This window comes from Geotrypetes seraphini, chromosome 5 (genome assembly GCF_902459505.1).
Source record: "Geotrypetes seraphini chromosome 5, aGeoSer1.1, whole genome shotgun sequence".
Lineage (NCBI taxonomy): Eukaryota > Metazoa > Chordata > Amphibia > Gymnophiona > Dermophiidae > Geotrypetes > Geotrypetes seraphini.
The window spans coordinates 58,914,870-58,932,017 of NC_047088.1; the positions used below are offsets into that span (position 1 = coordinate 58,914,870).

At 40.2% G+C, this 17,148-nt stretch overlaps 1 protein-coding gene across 3 annotated transcripts in view; it reads left to right on the plus strand.

The window, feature by feature from the left end:
• The first annotated feature begins 2,590 nt into the window (after positions 1–2,590).
• Positions 2,591–17,148, plus strand: part of PCDH11X (protocadherin 11 X-linked) — a 1,806,309-nt gene continuing 1,791,751 nt past the window's right edge. For all 3 annotated transcript variants that reach the window (XM_033945367.1, XM_033945369.1, XM_033945370.1), the window contains exon 1: positions 2,591–3,183. The gene's annotated coding sequence lies outside the window, so the exon portion shown is untranslated. The remainder of the gene's footprint in view (positions 3,184–17,148) is intronic.

Here is a 17,148-nt window from a genome sequence, read left to right on the forward strand (position 1 = left end):
GGAACCCTCTGCCCACTTAAATTGGGCTCTGCAGGCCGGGCTGCTAATATTCAGTGGCACTTAACTAGGTACTAATCAGCTATTCTTAAAGTGGGCAGGAAAGAAGCATTCTCGAGGCAGAGTCAAGGAGGAGCCAGGGATTATATGGTTGAAAGCAATATTTGGTGTTGGTGCTTGAATAATTAAGTGATGAAATAGGTCTGTAGAATACTGGCAGGCATCTGCATCGCTTTTGGGAAGCAGCCAATCTTGTGCAAAGGTCACTCATCTCTCCTGCCGGCCTTCAATTTGGGGTTTGTTTGGTTTTTATTTGCCAGGAGGGGGGGTTGAGTTGTCAAGCCTTACTTTCCTGTCAGTGCCTGAGCCAATCAGCAGGCAGGCACTGATTGGAAAGTAAATTTTGTCAGAAAATTTTGGCCACAAATGTGGCACAAGGAGGTTAGGGAATCTCCTGGCGATGATAAGAGAATCACCCATAGTGCTCTTTTTACTAACATGTTAATATTAATGATCACATTGTACTACATTTGCATGGCAGAGTCAGAGACTGCTAGGAAGCATGGAAAAGGCCGTTCTGATAATTGTCCAATAAAATTACTGGTACGCTAAACTGGATGGTACCGGTTTAGCAACCATGTTAAAGGCACAGTAACTTTTGAGAATTCTGCTCATAGTGTACCTAAGCACCATCCTGTTACCATCTACCCTAATGTGAATGGCAGGGGTAGGCAATTCTAGTCCTCGAGAGTCACTGGCAGGTCAGGTTTTCAGGATATCCACAATGAATATGTATGAGATGGATTTGCATGCACTACCTCCTTGAGATGCAAATCTATCTCATGCATGTTTATTGTGGATTTCCTGAAAACCTGACCTGCCTGTGGCTCTCGAAGATTGGAATTGCCTACCCCTGGCATAGATCATGTACACTTCTCCCTCCGTATTCGCTGTGATAGAGGATTAACAGAACCGCAAATACAGAAAAACCACAAATAACTTTTTCATATGTTATTTGCTGTTTTCTATTAAAAACCACCATGAATATGGTGAAACCATGAATAACATGGCGGGAGACCTGGCCTGTTCCTGAAGGAGAGGTAAAACACGGTGACAAAAGAGCCGGGAATCAGCTATTTTCTCTGTAAACGCTTGGAATCAGCGATTTCTCTATGCAAGCTGACGTAATTTGGGGGGAGGAGCCAGCAAGTTAAAAACTGAATAATCAAAACCGCGATTGCGAATACAGAGGGAGAAGTGTACTCTTTATTCATTCCTAAAAGAAATCTGACAACTGCAGAGAACAGTCACAGCTTCATTTGTGGGAAGATCTCTAGGAAAACTAAGAGGACAACAGAGAAGGGATATCAGAGGGAAAAAAGGAGGAATAATAAATAGGAAATTTAACATGGAAAGAAGTTACAACGATGTCTAGAGGCAGTCTGCATTACATTAATATTGGGAGAGGCTATTAGGCTAAAATAAATACAAAAGGCAGAGAAGATGCACCCTGAAAGAAAATTCAGAGTAATCTGGACTAATAATATTACCCCACTTCCTTTTGCTAAGCCATGGTAGAGGTTTCTACCGTGGCCTGGAGCGCTAAGTGCTCTTATGCTGCTCTGACACTCATAGGGATTTTATAAGTGTTGGAGCATTTAGCTCTCCGGTCACAGTAGAAAGCTCTTCTGCAGCTTAGTAAAAGGTAGTGGTGTGTGTGTATGTGTGTGTGTGTGTGGGGGGGGGGGGGTTATTGTTATTTCAGTGCTCTCCCCCTTTGCATCCAATTTTAAGTACAATTCTAAAGACTTAAGAATAAGAGACAAAATTCACATCCTTGTTACTGGTTTGCTACCTATACAAGCTTGATACTCTAAAGAAATGGTTCTTAAACCTGTCCTGAGGGATCCCCAGCCAATCTGTTGTTTTTTTAAAAAACAGATATCCCTAATGAATATGTATGAGCATAATTTGCATGCCTACTACCTACTTTAGAGGTGAATTCCACTCATGCATATTCATTAGGGATACCTTGAAAACCTGACTGGCTGGGGGTTTCCCCAGGACAGGTTTAAGAACCATTGTTCAGTCTAAAGTGTTATTGTCCAAGTTAGTTTTGTCAAAAGAATGTGTTGAAAGAAACTACAGAAAAAATTGCACTTTTCTGTGCAGGTTAACGTTTGGTATCCGGCATAATTATGCATTGTCTCCTCAAAATACACTTCTAAATAAACGTCACATAGGATGCACTGACGTGTTTCCCTGCTGTAACGGGAACAGCCGAGAAAACCCGAGTGCCATCCGAACAGTTAGTGCAGTGCATAGCAAGAGCATCTTTTTAAAGGTGCTACAAGAAGGAAGGCAGGAAATACAAATCATAAAAAGCAATGCACAAATAAGAAATTGGAGGAAGAATTGGGGGAAGAAATGCTAACCCATTGTTTTGATTTTATTTTAATCGCGACGTTCACCTTTAAGAGCAAAGATTATGAGCAACCCCTCCTCTTTTGCATTGGCTTTCCCTCCTTTTCAGTGATGTCAGTCCTAGAGGAGTGCTAGCAGGGCTGAAGCTGAGTTCAGACGGCAGAGCCGAGCCTTGAGTGCTTTAATACTGTGCTGCTCTCTGCAGAAACCCGCAGCTCTGCTGCTGTTTAGGGGGGTCAGCTGCCTCCTTCCTGCTCTGGCTGTTTTGCCGTTGCATTGCCAGCTCTCATCCATGCTGGGGAAATGGAGTGAGACATCTAGGATTTAATTTTCTTATTTAAAAATAGTATGTATTTCTTCATTTGAGAGCGATTTGCTGGACAGCTCTTCCTACTCCGAGCAATTTAGTCTCACGGCAGAACTTAGAGCCTGAGATTGGATACCCTGCTATCAGCACCTTTCCATGTGGAATTGTATTGGACATCTTTACAGTGGCAGAATATTAAAAGACAAATAAGAGTTAGGATAAATAGTTATTTATTCTGCATGCAAGTTCTTTGGTTGTATTTTGCACCTTTTTTTTTCTGGCTGAAGACTTCATGGCAATGAAAGACTTGTTTTGGATCCAGGATTTGCTTTGAATGGTTGAACTTCCAAGTAATGGGACAGCTTTGACTACACTAAATCTTGGGATGTGCTAAAAAAAAAAAAGATAATGTAGCTTGGTGCCCGTTTCCCTCCCCCAAGAAAATAAAATTAAAGGTAAGGAATGAATGAACGGAAAAAGAGAGATTTGGCTAGCATTTTAACAGCATGTACACGTTCTCCAAAGAGAACCAGTAGCATCTCATGCATCCAGTTCTGAATGATTCCTGTTGCAGACTGCCAAGTAAAATGAAAGTATTCTTTGTTGAAGAGTGTGTTCAGATGCAAATGCAGGTTAATTGCAAAAGGGGAAAGGAGAGAATTTTTCAGGGTCTACATGACAGTGTAGACAGGATCTGCTTACTAACCAAACCTGAACGTGTGTGTTGATCTCGAAATCCTAGTGAAGAACGAAGCCTTTCGCAGATTGCAGTTAAAATATATATTTTGGGGGGAAAGTGCCCGAAGCCACGTCCCACCAGTCAACTGAAAGCAGTTTATTTCGTGGATGGTGCCCAGGCAGCCTTTGCATAGTGCTGACAGAAAGAGAGAGAGGAAACGAATACCTGGAGCATTTCATTGATGTGACCATAATCCTAGCCTAATAGAGCTTTCATTAAAGCAGAATTGCTTCAGAGTGGTGTGTGGAATTGATTCGGTAGAAGTTTATTAATATTTTTTTTTTCCCTGCAGTACAAATTAAGTTCTTAGAAATGGTTCGGGGGGTGGAGGGGGGGGGAGAGAAAGAGAGAGAGAGAGAAGTTGTTAGGCTTAGATGGCTGATGTATCACAACTGGTGCATGTAGTAAAGTGCATCTTAAAATAGCTTCAAAACTTGAAATATGTTAGGTTAAGGAATGAATTAAGCAGTACTGAAATAAGCTTGAACTGAGTGAGCAGCACTTGGCTTCAGCGGTTGCTGCCTTGAAGCTAGAATGGGAAAAGAGAGAATAAGATACAGGATCACAGATTTTTTTTCCCCCCTGTTGTATCCTTTGCTAGACTAGAAACTGGTGGCATTTTACGAAAGCTCACACAGCTGATGACAAGCACAGAACCTTTGTGGGCGATGGGGAGAGGAGTGAAACTCTAATTTTCCACTCCTCTGCTTGACTCAGCATGCACATACGGTTCAAACATACAAGACATTAGGACGTAGAAAATGTCATCTGTGCAGGATGTGTGAGTAAAGGCAGGGGGAAATGAATTGATGGATATAGTGCTTTGCCAGCTAATTGGAATTGCTTAAACCCCCTGCTACATTTTGAAATGGTGTCTGAGCAGTTCTTCCCTTGAATGAAAACCAGTGCGTATCCTAAACCGCTTCGAACTTCACGGTATAGCGGTATATAAGAAATAAATAATTATTATTATTTGTGTTTGGATGAGTGAGGAGACGGCGTGCAAGCTGAAAGGGGCTTGCAAATGAGAACACTTGCTCCAGAAAGATTGCGGGTGAAGATCAAAGTGGCTTGCATGTTACCAAGTTGATTATTTTAACGCCTTTCCTTGGTTATTATAGATCTGATAAAGCAAATATAAGTACTAGGGGCAGGTGAAAAAGAAATCTCAAACTTTTCTTTGCCAACAAAGTAGCTATGCCCATCAACTGAGTTATCTTCTTTGGCAGGGCACTATCTTATTGTTGGCAATTTTTAGCTCTGTGTAAACTTACCTTCATTATAGAAATCCCACCATAAAGTCCCAATCATATTCTGAGTATCAAATACTTCAGTCCTGTTAAAGCAGGCATCTTTTGCCGGGGGGGGGGGAGGAGGTGGAGAGGAGAGTTTTGCAAAGAGTTGCTAAGCATGCCTAAGTATGCAGAGCATAATCCTGAAAATACACTCAATTAGTGCCTCTACAGCAATGCAAAGCAAAGGACTGATTGCATATCTGCTAAATAAAACAAAACAGCAACCTTGCTCCTTGTCAGAAATCATTTGTTTTTCCATTTGAAAAGTGTACATAAGCCTACATAATAGTTGCACACACCAGTGACTCCAGCATTGTACATTCTGCATATCAGATGATAGTGAGAGGAGAAAAGCTACCTTTAAACGGCTGTGCATGGGACTTGCTAACACTGTGTGAGCTTCACTATACCACTGCTTCTAAGCTGCAGTCTTTTATTAACAGGAATTTTAAAAAAATGGGATCAGCATATATATTTTATGTCTTGGGATGCATTATCACGATAGCAGAAATGCTCCATTTAAAATACTTCAGTCCAGATTGTGTGCCCATAGGTTCAGTGATTTAAGTTTTGCAGCAATTCCATACCAGACCAGTGACTTAACTATTAGGAGAGAACTTAATGCTTTGCTTGTTCTTGACAGAAGGGTTCTTTCATCATTGTTCTTCAAAGAAGAACAATTAACACTTTTTGTATGTACATCTTTTTTTTTTAAAAGTCTTCTTTTAGTATAAAACACTGTCATTACAGTTTGGTCTCATTTTTCTACTTAAGTGGAATATGAGGGGGTTTTTCTTTATTCTTGTAGGCACACTTCAAATTCTTGCTTATCCCAGCCATGTTTTTTTGCAGTTGTTATAGATATGGGCTTGCAGACCCATGTTTTCCTTCCTTATCCTTCCAGGTTTTCTTTAAACGAGATTGTAAGGATGGCTTCCAGTAGTTAAGGAATAATTTATATGCAGTGTAGTAGTGTGTGCTCAGTGGAATTGGTTTTATACATCATAGTCTCTGCAAAGGAGAGATCAAAGATCTGAACTCGTGGTCTTGTAGTGGATTTGTATTCTACATATAACCTGGTAACATAGAAGTTCATGAACAGGATTTAATATATTCCTTTCCAAGAACCTTCATTCCTGAAAGTTCTTTTGAAAGGAATATGTGAGGGGGGTGATGAAAAGTTCTCAGCCCAACTAAGAAGAGACTGACATGGATATGGTTCAGTCAATGATCTGAAACCATGTCAAAACATAGAATTTCATTTCTGCAAATTGGCACTTAGTGGAATAAGATAGCACTCTTTTCAGCTACAGTGACAAACTTATACTCAGAATTTAGGAAGTTGATTGGTTGGGCTGAGACCTTTTCAGCACCCCCTCATAAAGATGCAAACCACATACATGGTCTCTCTATATGATCTGTCTTCTTTTCTCTATATACATGAGTATGTTTTCTTTTCTTTTATATTGGTGTGATAACAGGTTCTATAATCAGGGGCAAGACATGTTTTCAAATTGAAAATGGGTTATCCTATGTCAGGCATTCAGGAGACAGTCCCCACTACCTAATGTAAAAGGAGAAAAAAATATATGCAATGCTTTCAAAGGCATTCTGTTTTAACTATCATCTTAGAATCACTAAGCACTTAGCATCACTAAGAACATCCCCACTCCACCCACCCACACAACCCCCCCCCCAAAAAAACAAACAAACAAACAAACAAAAAAAAACCCCAACAACATAAAAGTGTTTGGGCTTTAAAAGCTTCTCTATTCAAAGATTTAAACTGCCCTTGTAATTGTCTGTAATGTGTTAATGAGCAAATAAGAGCTGGATTACTAGAATATAAATTTTCAAATGAGGACTTACAATGGCTCTATTTGCTGTCTGTGATATAAATCTGAATGAAAGATTTGAGTTTTGTTGAGTTGTACAGATTTTGCTGGATATGTATTTTCAACTTTCTGTAGGAAAGTTTTCTGCTGTCCAAATGGTTATAGAGCAGGAGTGAAGACCATTTTAGAGTCACTCAATAATGCTTTCATATTAATTTAAATTTAACTAGTCTATTCTCTGAGCATGATTGATAAACTAAAATAGTGATTTCATTAAGATGAAGAAAAATGTAATTTAAAAGAGTTGAACAGAAGCTTCTAGAAACTCCTTATTCAAGGCTTTGCCAAGACATCATGGATTGGAATTGTAAATAAAACGTTGTAATCAGTTTCTTGTCACAATCTCATTTCACATTCTTATTCATTTAAAGCATCTTGTTATTATCATTACTTTTATTCCCTCCTGAAAATTGCCATGCTCTAATTGCAATAAAATGGATTTTTTTTTTTTTAAACAAAGATTGCCTTTTCTGTTCTATTCAACTGACTTTAGACAGAATTGCCATTTTCATAGTATTTAATTAATTCATAAAGGTGTGCATCTGATGGTGGCATATGTTTTAAGGATTCAAGTCACAATGGTACTCAGGACTGATGAAGTCAAGCTCTTCTAACATAAATAAACCTTTTTCTACAAGAAAAAATATAAAAAAAACCACTGCATTTTCCCTATTTTTTTTATTGATTAGAAAATTATCTACTAGGGTCTGATATTTCAACTGAGAGGGTACTCATAGATGCAGGTAAGCATGAAGAGATACTGCACTTAAATCTCTTTCATATTAATGGAGTGGCTTCCAGGTCTTAAAAGTGATAATTTTTTAAAAAAACTTTTTTTAATCTATAGCATAACCGTTCTCTTGTGCAACTATGATTTGGTAGGGGTTTCAAGCTACTTTTCTTCCTTGAATCCATTTCAGATAGAAGATATACTTGGTGATGAAAAGTGTGTGTGAAATTCTCGATCTGCATGCCTCCATCTTATAATATGTGGAAAAGTATCTCTAACACTTAAAACAGTTTAATTAGCAATTTCCTAATCTGCATATGGCTCAGACATTAATAGGGAAAGCAAAAAGCCATCTACATAAAAAAGTGGAAGCAAGCTGAGAGAGCATTATTAACTTGTTAATTGAAGCAAACGTCTTGGACAATATGATACTGCACTGCAGATTTTTGAGCACATAAACTGAATACTAAGAGTTAAATTAGACTAGGAGTAATGCCAACAATGGAATCTTGATGTAGTCTAAACATCTTATGAAGAATTTGAAAACACAAAAAAATTACATTTATTGAGTCAAATATACTTGATGTATGTATGTATTTGTAAGGACCATTGGCGTAACAATATAGGAGAGATATATAGAGACAGGAATGCAGAGTTGTGGTCTCAGTGGTGAATATTAATAATACAACATCAATTTTGCATCAACATGGGCTACAAATGGCACCAGTAGGTTTTTTTGTGGCATCATCCAACATTTCTGTGAACTATGGAAGACTAAAGATTTTAGCAGTTTAATAGCGTTGAAAAATTTTGATATCCTTATTGTGGAGGACAGAGGAGAAAAGCACATGCAGAAGAAAGGCATATAGAGGACGCTGGAACAATGTGGAGACCTATAAAAAAAGAATCATTGAAGGAAATAAACATAGGTACAAAGTATGATGAAGGGGAGCTGTTGTAGGGAGGAGGTAAAGTCACACAGATTCAAATTTTTGAGATGTAGAAGCAGTGGGGTGTGGATGACGGTCACAATAAAATGATGCATAGCAACATTGCACTTTATGTAGTGATCACTGAGAGGAAAGAATCAAATAATACCAGTTTATATTGTGTACAATAGGGATAGGCTGTCATTTAGAATGACACAGGAAATATCAATGACATGTCCTTGTTGCATGTTATAAAAATTCCAAAACGAGCAGAAAACCCCACACAAAAATTTATATTTTTCCAATTGCTGATAAAAGTGTACACACTTTCAAAAGAGAATACCTATTTGGAAAAAGTGTACACTGTACACTCTGTACCCAATAATACACCATTGCACATGCGTGAATGGCATGGGCATATGATCGGGAAAAGAGTGCACACTCTTTTGGAAAGATTGCACTCCTTTTCCAAATAGAGCAAACTCTTTCAAAAGAGTGTGCGCTCTTTGATTTTTCTCCCATGATGAAAAACAGCCAAATAAAGGCCGCTCTTTTATCAAGCCACATTAGGAATTATATGAGCGTCAGAGCTTTTACTGCAAACCCTAGCACAGCTCGATAAAAGGGAGCCAAAAAAACAATTGAAATGGACATTTCTGGAAACAGTATGGTACATGATGCATCTCATCCTTAGTATACAGATGTTGAAATGCGATTAGTTACCCATTTCAAATCAAGCTAATCTGGAACCCAGATCATCATGGCAACAGCAGATAAATCAAATGTCTTTGGATTCAAATTTTCAAAGACCTAGTGCTTCAAAGCTACTTCCTTCCCAGGAAGAAGACTTCAATACAGACCTCATTTCTGACAAGCCTGCTTTGATTCGAGGGGCCACTGAAAAGTTCTCAGCCCAACCAGCAAAGTTGGGGAAGTCTCCATCGAGGGCTATACAATTAGTCCAGCGATTTTACACGTTTTTTGTTCTGTATTTTTCCAACGGAACAAAAAGAGTGGAAAATCACTGGACTAAGTGTATAGTCCTCAATGGACACTGCCCCAACTTTGTTGGTTAAGCTGAGAACTTTTCATTGACCCCTCGTACGTTAAGGATCTGCAGTGCTGATTTAAATAGGTAACACTGGGACTGCAAATGCCTCACTGATTTGGAGATGTAAGTTCAAAGCCAGAACTACTACTACTATTTATATAGCCAAAAGTTTACATATTGGAAGCGGGTAACTTGCCAGCTCTGCACTTTCCTGATTTTTGTTAATTTTAAGCTGACCATTTACTTTCCTCACTATCTTCTCACTTTGCTTAAAGTTCCTTTCCTGTCTTATTTATATTGGATCCTTTATAGTCTGCAGCTTGTGCTATTCCTTGCATACAAGCACAGTTGCAAAGTATTAAGCACATTTTAAACAGCTCTATTGGCAGTGTACTCTAATAATCTTATGGCTCCTTTTACAAAGCTGCAGTAGAGGATTCTATCACAGGCCGGTGAGATAAATGCTCCAACACTCATAGGAATTCTATGAGCCTCTAAGCATTTACCTCACCGGCCCACGGTAGAAACCTCTACCACAGCTTTGTAAAAGCCAGGGTTAATTTACAAAAAATATGGTCTTATCTTATAACCACTAAACTCTGATAGGGAACAACTAAGGGCCCCTTTTTTGCCGTACGGCATATGCACCAGAGCCCTTGAAATCCCTATGGGCTATGGTGCATTTGCTGCGCCGGATTGTGCTACTAATATGTTTTATAAAAGAGGCCCTAAGCTTGGTAAGCCAGTTTCCAATCCCTTCGCTTCTCTCTCTCTTCTATTTCCTTTGTCTGATCTTTGCCTGCCTTCTCCGTAATGCCCTTCACTTTTTCATATTACTTCTCATGATCATTTCTTTCAATTTGTTCTGTAATAGGGATAAATAATATGCATTAGGAAATAAGTTATGTTCTCTTTTAACATGGTTATAAATTCAGTTGGGGAAATAAAACCCATCATAAATTTGAAGAGCACTAAGAATGCAATGTTTTTTAACAACAACAAAAAAAGGGAGACAGAGCGAGAGTGAGAGAGAACCGTAACCCAAGGTGCTCCACTGACAAATCAATGTGTAATAATGAAGCTTATCAGCAGGCAAAGGGGAAAAGAAGATTTGACCTTCACAGGGTGATACATGACATCTGATTTCTTTAAGATCAAAAGTGTCGGGTAGTGAAGTTATCAAATTATGATTTGTTAAATACCTGTAAATAACAAGCAGAAGGAAATTGTTTAAAGAGAAAGGTAGCAATAAGCAACGAGCAGTGAGAAGGCGCCAGTAATGCCACACAGTCTGTTAAATGGCAAGATTTATAACACTTGAGATCAGAGACTCAACGACCAAAGAATACAAAATCATATCAGCCATAATACTGCTTCACCTCTGGCTGTATGATTTTTATTATTTTTTTTTTTCTCAACAATGCTACGGTTAATGAGAACGCACAGCCCGATGCTGCTGATCCACCAGTACTAGCATATTATGCTAATATAACTGGAACAGACCAGTAGGATGAGCATTTGTGGTGCTAACTGCATGCATTTTTAAAACACTTTTTTTTTCCTCAAGATCAGATTCATCTGCCGGTCTTGCGTAGTCTACTTCTTACTAGAAAACCTCTTCGTGTAGCATAATTTGTTCAGTCCATTACACTAGCCGCAGGACAAGCTAATATCTCGGGTAGGGTTTGAAAAGATAGATGGGAGCTCATTATTGCCATAGATAGAGGGGCTGCAGAATGAAAACTTGTTTGGCAACGAGGCAGACTTTATCCTTCGCCACCCTCTGTACCGGGAACACATTCATTTATTGTTTAATAAAGAGTTAATGTATGCAGAAACTAAAAGGAAATTAAAACATAGGGCTCCTTTTACTAAGCTGTGATAGCGTTTTCAGTGCGCACTGAATTGCCACGCACGCTAAACCCGCGCTATGCGGCTAGAACTAACGCCAGCTCAGTGCTGGCGTTAGCGTCTAGCGCACCTGGCAATTCAGCTCGTGCTAAGCGCGTGCTAAAACCGCTATCGCAGCTTAGTAAAAGGCGCCCAGAGTATTCCATTTCCACAAAAGCAAAACTTTTTAAACTTAATCAATTTTGGCAGATAGAATGCTTGGCTTTTAAATATCTTTAAAAAAGAAATAAAGTTCTGAAAGAAAGCAAATTATTATTTGATAGGTTTCACAGGTACTAGAATGTGATTATTCTCAGAAATCTGCTGACAATTTGCATTTCTAGGTGTATGAAATATCACCCTCCTTCTAATATTTCCAAGCCCTCCTCATGTCTCTTAAACACATATCTTTCCTCACTACCTGCCCTCATTCAATCCATACCCTTCCTTTATGATACATGCCCACTCTCACCTTTGCAATCTCCCCTACCACCCCCCCCCCCCCCCCCGTACAGATACAAACAATTACCATTTACAAAGCAGCTCAGGAAAACAGCAAGGCCTGGTCCCAATTATGGCAGCAACTTGCAGATGAGTACAAACATAAAGTTAATGATCACTCCTGGGCCACATAGTGGCTCATTCGATTCCTGGGCTTTATTTGGAAAGTGGGATCTGCTACTGCAGCTGACAACACAACTAAAAGCAGCTCCTGCAGCTTTCCCCGAGTCCTTTTAAGAGAGGTGAAATTGGGAGGAGGGAAATGAATGAAAAAGAGGGGTGGGGGGAGGCCATGTGATCAGGTTCCATGATTCAAGGGAAGATGTAATAGGACTCTACAGTGGGAAACAGACAAATTGAAATAGGTTCTAGATTAGGGGCGCAAATATATCTGCATATGAAAGGCCAAATATAATGATAATCTAGCCCTGCATGAAAAGGGCTTATAGTTAGGAATGTGCGTTCATTTAAAATTACATGAGAGATGTCAACATTTTTTATTAACCCAAAAAATAACAGAAATGTGTTTTGTTCCTGTGTCATCAATAGAGTGCTATTGTGAAATGGTATTTCCTATTGTTCAATAGTGTGCATTATTTATCAATAAGCATATTATTACAGAATAATGCACAACGTAGCTCACACCATTGAGCAACAGGATGCACTGCTGTGCAGTAGTGCTCACCATTGATTACATTGCATCTAAATTAGTGGACTTCAACAGGTGGTCCCCACAGGCCCTTTTCACAGCCTTAAATATCTACTACAGGTAGAGAATAGGCATTTTTGAAGCTGTGCTGGTTTGCATGTTCCTGTGCCATGCACGCAACTGCCAATTGATTCGCCTCTTCCTGTGCATGCATGTGCAGTTGCACATCAATGTGACCATGCAGTCTCACACGACCCAGCAGACCTTCACATGGCCTACTCTCTACCTACTGCAGTAGCAAACCCTCCTGATGGTACACTTATGCTCGAACTCAGCTCGGAAAATCTAAGCAAAGTGGAATTACAATTGTACTGGTTGCTAGGGAACATGCACCTCCCATGTTAATACTGGCTTGATAGGTTTGAAAATTAGAGAAAAGGTCTGTGGAACTTTGCACCAAGGTGGGCTGACAAGCAGCAATGGAATGCAGGGGTTATGCTTTGTATAAAACAAAATGAGAAGGGAGGAGTAGGGGGTGATAGAACACAAAAATATTATATATAAGACTCCCCTTTTGAAGAACGCAGAGGATCAGCGCTTCAAACAGTTCAACTGCTATGTGAGTCTATTTGGCCCTGAAGAAGTAGCATGGTAGCTATGAAACGATTGTAGGCTGGCTACACATAGTTTTTTTTTTTTTCTAAATAATTGGTATCTGTTTGCACAATTGGACTGCTTGATACAATAGTTGCAACAAAAGTTTTTAATGTCTATGATGTATGGGTGTTGGAGTGGTTTTCCCTCACCTATGTAAACTAAGGAGTTTTTCTTTCCTTTGCTTGCATAAAGTATTACACTTTATTTCTATATGCCTGGCGTTTGACTTAATTTGTGGGGAGTCTTGTGTAGAATGTTTTTGAGGTTATGTTTTGTACACCTTTACCACTTGTACTTACATCCGTGATATTCAACTGTTGGATGGTGATATGCTTGTAGAATCAACATTAAAGTACTGTATTTTTTGCACTATAAGACACACCTGACCATAAGACACACCTAGGTTTAGAGGAGGAAAACAAGAAAAAAATATTCTGAACCAAATGGTGTACTAATATATTTAATAAAATATAGCAGAATAATTTTTCAACCATGTAGAGTCAACAGCGGTATTAAGAACTATCATCAATGTCATTAACAAATGAGGAGAGACTTTAAGGTTCAACACTCTTCTACATAAGAACATAAGAAACGCCTTCACTGGATCAGACCAAGGTCCATCTAGTCCGGCGATCCGCACACGCAGAGGCCCATTTAGGTGCTCCTTTATGGAGACCCGGATTTCCCGTATCACTCAATATGATCTGCAAGAAGATGTGCATCCAACTTGCGTTTGAAACCCAGCACAGTATTTTCTGCCACCACCTCCTCCGGGAGAGCATTCCAAGTGCCCACCACTCTTTGTGTGAAACAGAACTTCCTGACATTTGTCCTGAACCTGCTGCCATTCAGTTTTAGGCTATGAACTCTTGTCCGCGTCACATCTGAAAATGTCAGTAATGCTGCTTCCTGGTCAATTTGATCAAATCCCTTTAATATTTTAAAAGTCTCTATCAGATCCCCACGCAGTCTTCTCTTTTCGAGTGTGAACAGTCCCAGTTTTCCGAGGCGTTCCTTGTAGCTTAAATTCTCCATGCCTTTGACTAGTTTTGTGGCTCGCCTCTGCACCCTCTCCAACAGAATTTTATCCTTCTTAAGGTATGGAGACCAGTGTTGGACACAGTATTCTAAGTGTGGTCTGACCATTGTTCTGTAAAGTGGCATTATAACATCTTCCGACCTACTTGTGATCCCCTTCTTAATCATGCCTAACATCCTATTTGCTTTCTTCGCCGCCACCGCGCATTGAGCCGATGGCTTTAGGGTTCTGTCTATCAGCACCCCCAAATCCCTTTCTTGTTCGCATTTGGCCAATGTCACCCCCGACATCTTGTACTCATGTTCTTTGTTTTTCTTTCCCAGATGCATCACCTTGCATTTGTCTATGTTAAAATTCATCTGCCACTTTATCGCCCACGTTTCCAGCTGATTTAGATCTTTCTGAAGTTCCTCACAGTCCCTTTGAGAGCCAACCACCCGACATAGTTTTGTATCATCCGCAAACTTGATTATATTACAAGATGTTTCCTCTTCCAGGTCATTTATAAAAATATTGAACAAAATGGGACCAAGAACCGAGCCCTGGGGCCCGCCGCTGGTCACCTTTTCCCATTCCGAGAATTTCCCATTTATGGTTACCCTCTGTATCCTGTCCCACCTCCCTGCCTTGTCCCCTGTCCCCCCTCTAGTGGTGTAGTGGTAGGCAGGGACAGGAGGAATCCATCCCAGCAGTCTAACAATTTTTTACCGCCCCCCCCCTCCCCGTGTACCTTTTTAAATCCTGGTGGTCCAGTGGTGTATCGACAGGAGCAAGTTTCCATGCACCTGTCCCGTACTGAGCCCCTCCCTCGCTAGACGGCTGCCTCAGATCTTGCAGCCAGTGGTGCACAAGGCAGGAGCGAGCTTTCTGCGTTCCAGCCTGGGTCCACGCCACTCCCTGAATGGCTGTCATCAGTTCTCACGAAATTTCCTAGCTTTGTCATTTCAATTTTTATCTAAAACAGAATAACTAAAGGGGTCTTTTACAAAGTCGCGGTAGTGATGCTGCCGTCCACAGGAATTGAATGGACTTTGGTGCATTTACCTCAGCCAGCATCACTACTGCGGTTTTGTAAAATGTAAATGTGCCTACTGTGGTGGATTGTCAAGTCCTAGTCACTGGATATAATATGTGTAGCATTGGCACTAGCACTTCCCATTCACCTTTCATACCACACTCATTCCCATAAATTCCACAGATCATTTTATTCAAAGTGGCAAGACATTGGATGCAACTTAACTAACATAACACAACTTTAACAAGAGCTATGATTCAATGTCAACATTACACTTCCTCCTCCTTATTCGTGGTGGTTAGGGGCAGAGCCGGCCCGCAAATATTAAAAAAACGTGAATAATATTCAGGCCGGTTCTGCCTCTAACCCCTGCTTCCCCCGGCTATTTTAAACTCTGTAAGCCCCCCCTTAAGCCTTACCTGGTGGTCTAGTGATCTTCCCACGCTCCTGCCCCGTGCATATCGTTCACAGGAAATGGCTGCCTTCAGCTCCCATAGTCTCTCGAGACATTTCTTGTGAGCGATCTGCAAGAGGCAGGAGCGTGGGAAGATCACTCCTGCCCTGAAACCCCTAGACCACCAGGTAAGGCTTAAAGGGGGGGGGGGGCCTTACAGGGCTTAAAATAGCCCCCCCCCCAAAAAAAGGAATTTTAGGTTTATAATCTCGAAAAAGTGACTCCGTAGATACGGAAACCGCAAATATGGAGGGGGAAGTATATATCAGACTTAATCCTTCCAACCTGCATAGCAAGTTGATAATGAATTCTCTGCCCCTTTATTCCCATAAATTATTAACTCTCTGTCAACCCCCCTACCCCCCCCCCACACACACACATGTTCCATGGTGCACTCCAAGGTCTCAGCCTGCCACAACTGTGTCAGACACCCAAAGTGCCCCTAACACTCAACAATTAACACCCAACAATGTAATCTCCACAGAATAATAAAATACTCCCTGCAGGCAAGTCCCTTCCACCCCCCACCCTCGCCCTCCCAAAAACAAACCTTTCCTGCCCAAACTAAAGCACTTAAGCTGCCTCCTAACTACCACCAACCAATCTCTTAACCCTGTTTGTCCTATGTTCCCTAGCCCCCACCAATCAACAGTGCCCACACCTCCTCCTTGAACATTCCTTGCCCGATTTGTACTGACACTCCATTCAGTCCCCTGTTCCCCCTCCCAGCGCACTACCCTGGAACTTTTTCTTCACCTCTTCTGACTGGCTTAAGGGAGGCTCCTCCAGTGTTATCTGCCCATCATATAAAATGGAGTATCTCTGTACCTTAAAGGTTGCAAATTAATTGACTTCTCATAGGAAAATAGACAAAATGAGAAACTGTGTAACCCTAGTAACTTCTTCAAAGCTGAATATTTTTTCATAACATATTCAGTGTCCCTCACTGTCATCCACAATCTCTAGCTATGACACAGGTACTAGTGACCTGGATTGGCCACCCTGAGTATGGGCTACTGGGTTTGATGGACCATTGATCTGTCCCAGTATGGCTATTCTTATGTTTTTATGACATTTCAACTTTTCTCTAAAATAGAATAACCAAATGTACTCACTATAGTGGATTGCCAATTCCTAGTCTCTGGATTTAATATGTAGTACCTTAAAGGTTGTAAACTCATTAACTTCTCTTCTGGAAATGTATTACAAATGTATTTGTGCAATGTTCAGTTATTCAGTTCGCTTGCAGATCATAATGCTTTAGATAAAAATGTCTAGATATAGATATATACTGTATAATCTATGACTTCCCCATTCTTTTAACATTTCATTGAATAGACATTACACACTAAAGCTGACAACACTGCTGGCTTCCTTACTGGAAAATCTCCATAAAAATGGTAAACTAATTTGCATATCAATTATGACACTAATCCAGGACAAGGCTGGCTTTCAAATGTTTTGCGACTGTATAGCAGTGTTACCCTCGAAGTGGAACAAATCGCAAATGAAACAGTTTACTATACAGTGTCATACAAAAATAGAACAAGCTGAACAGGAAAACAAAATAGTTTGT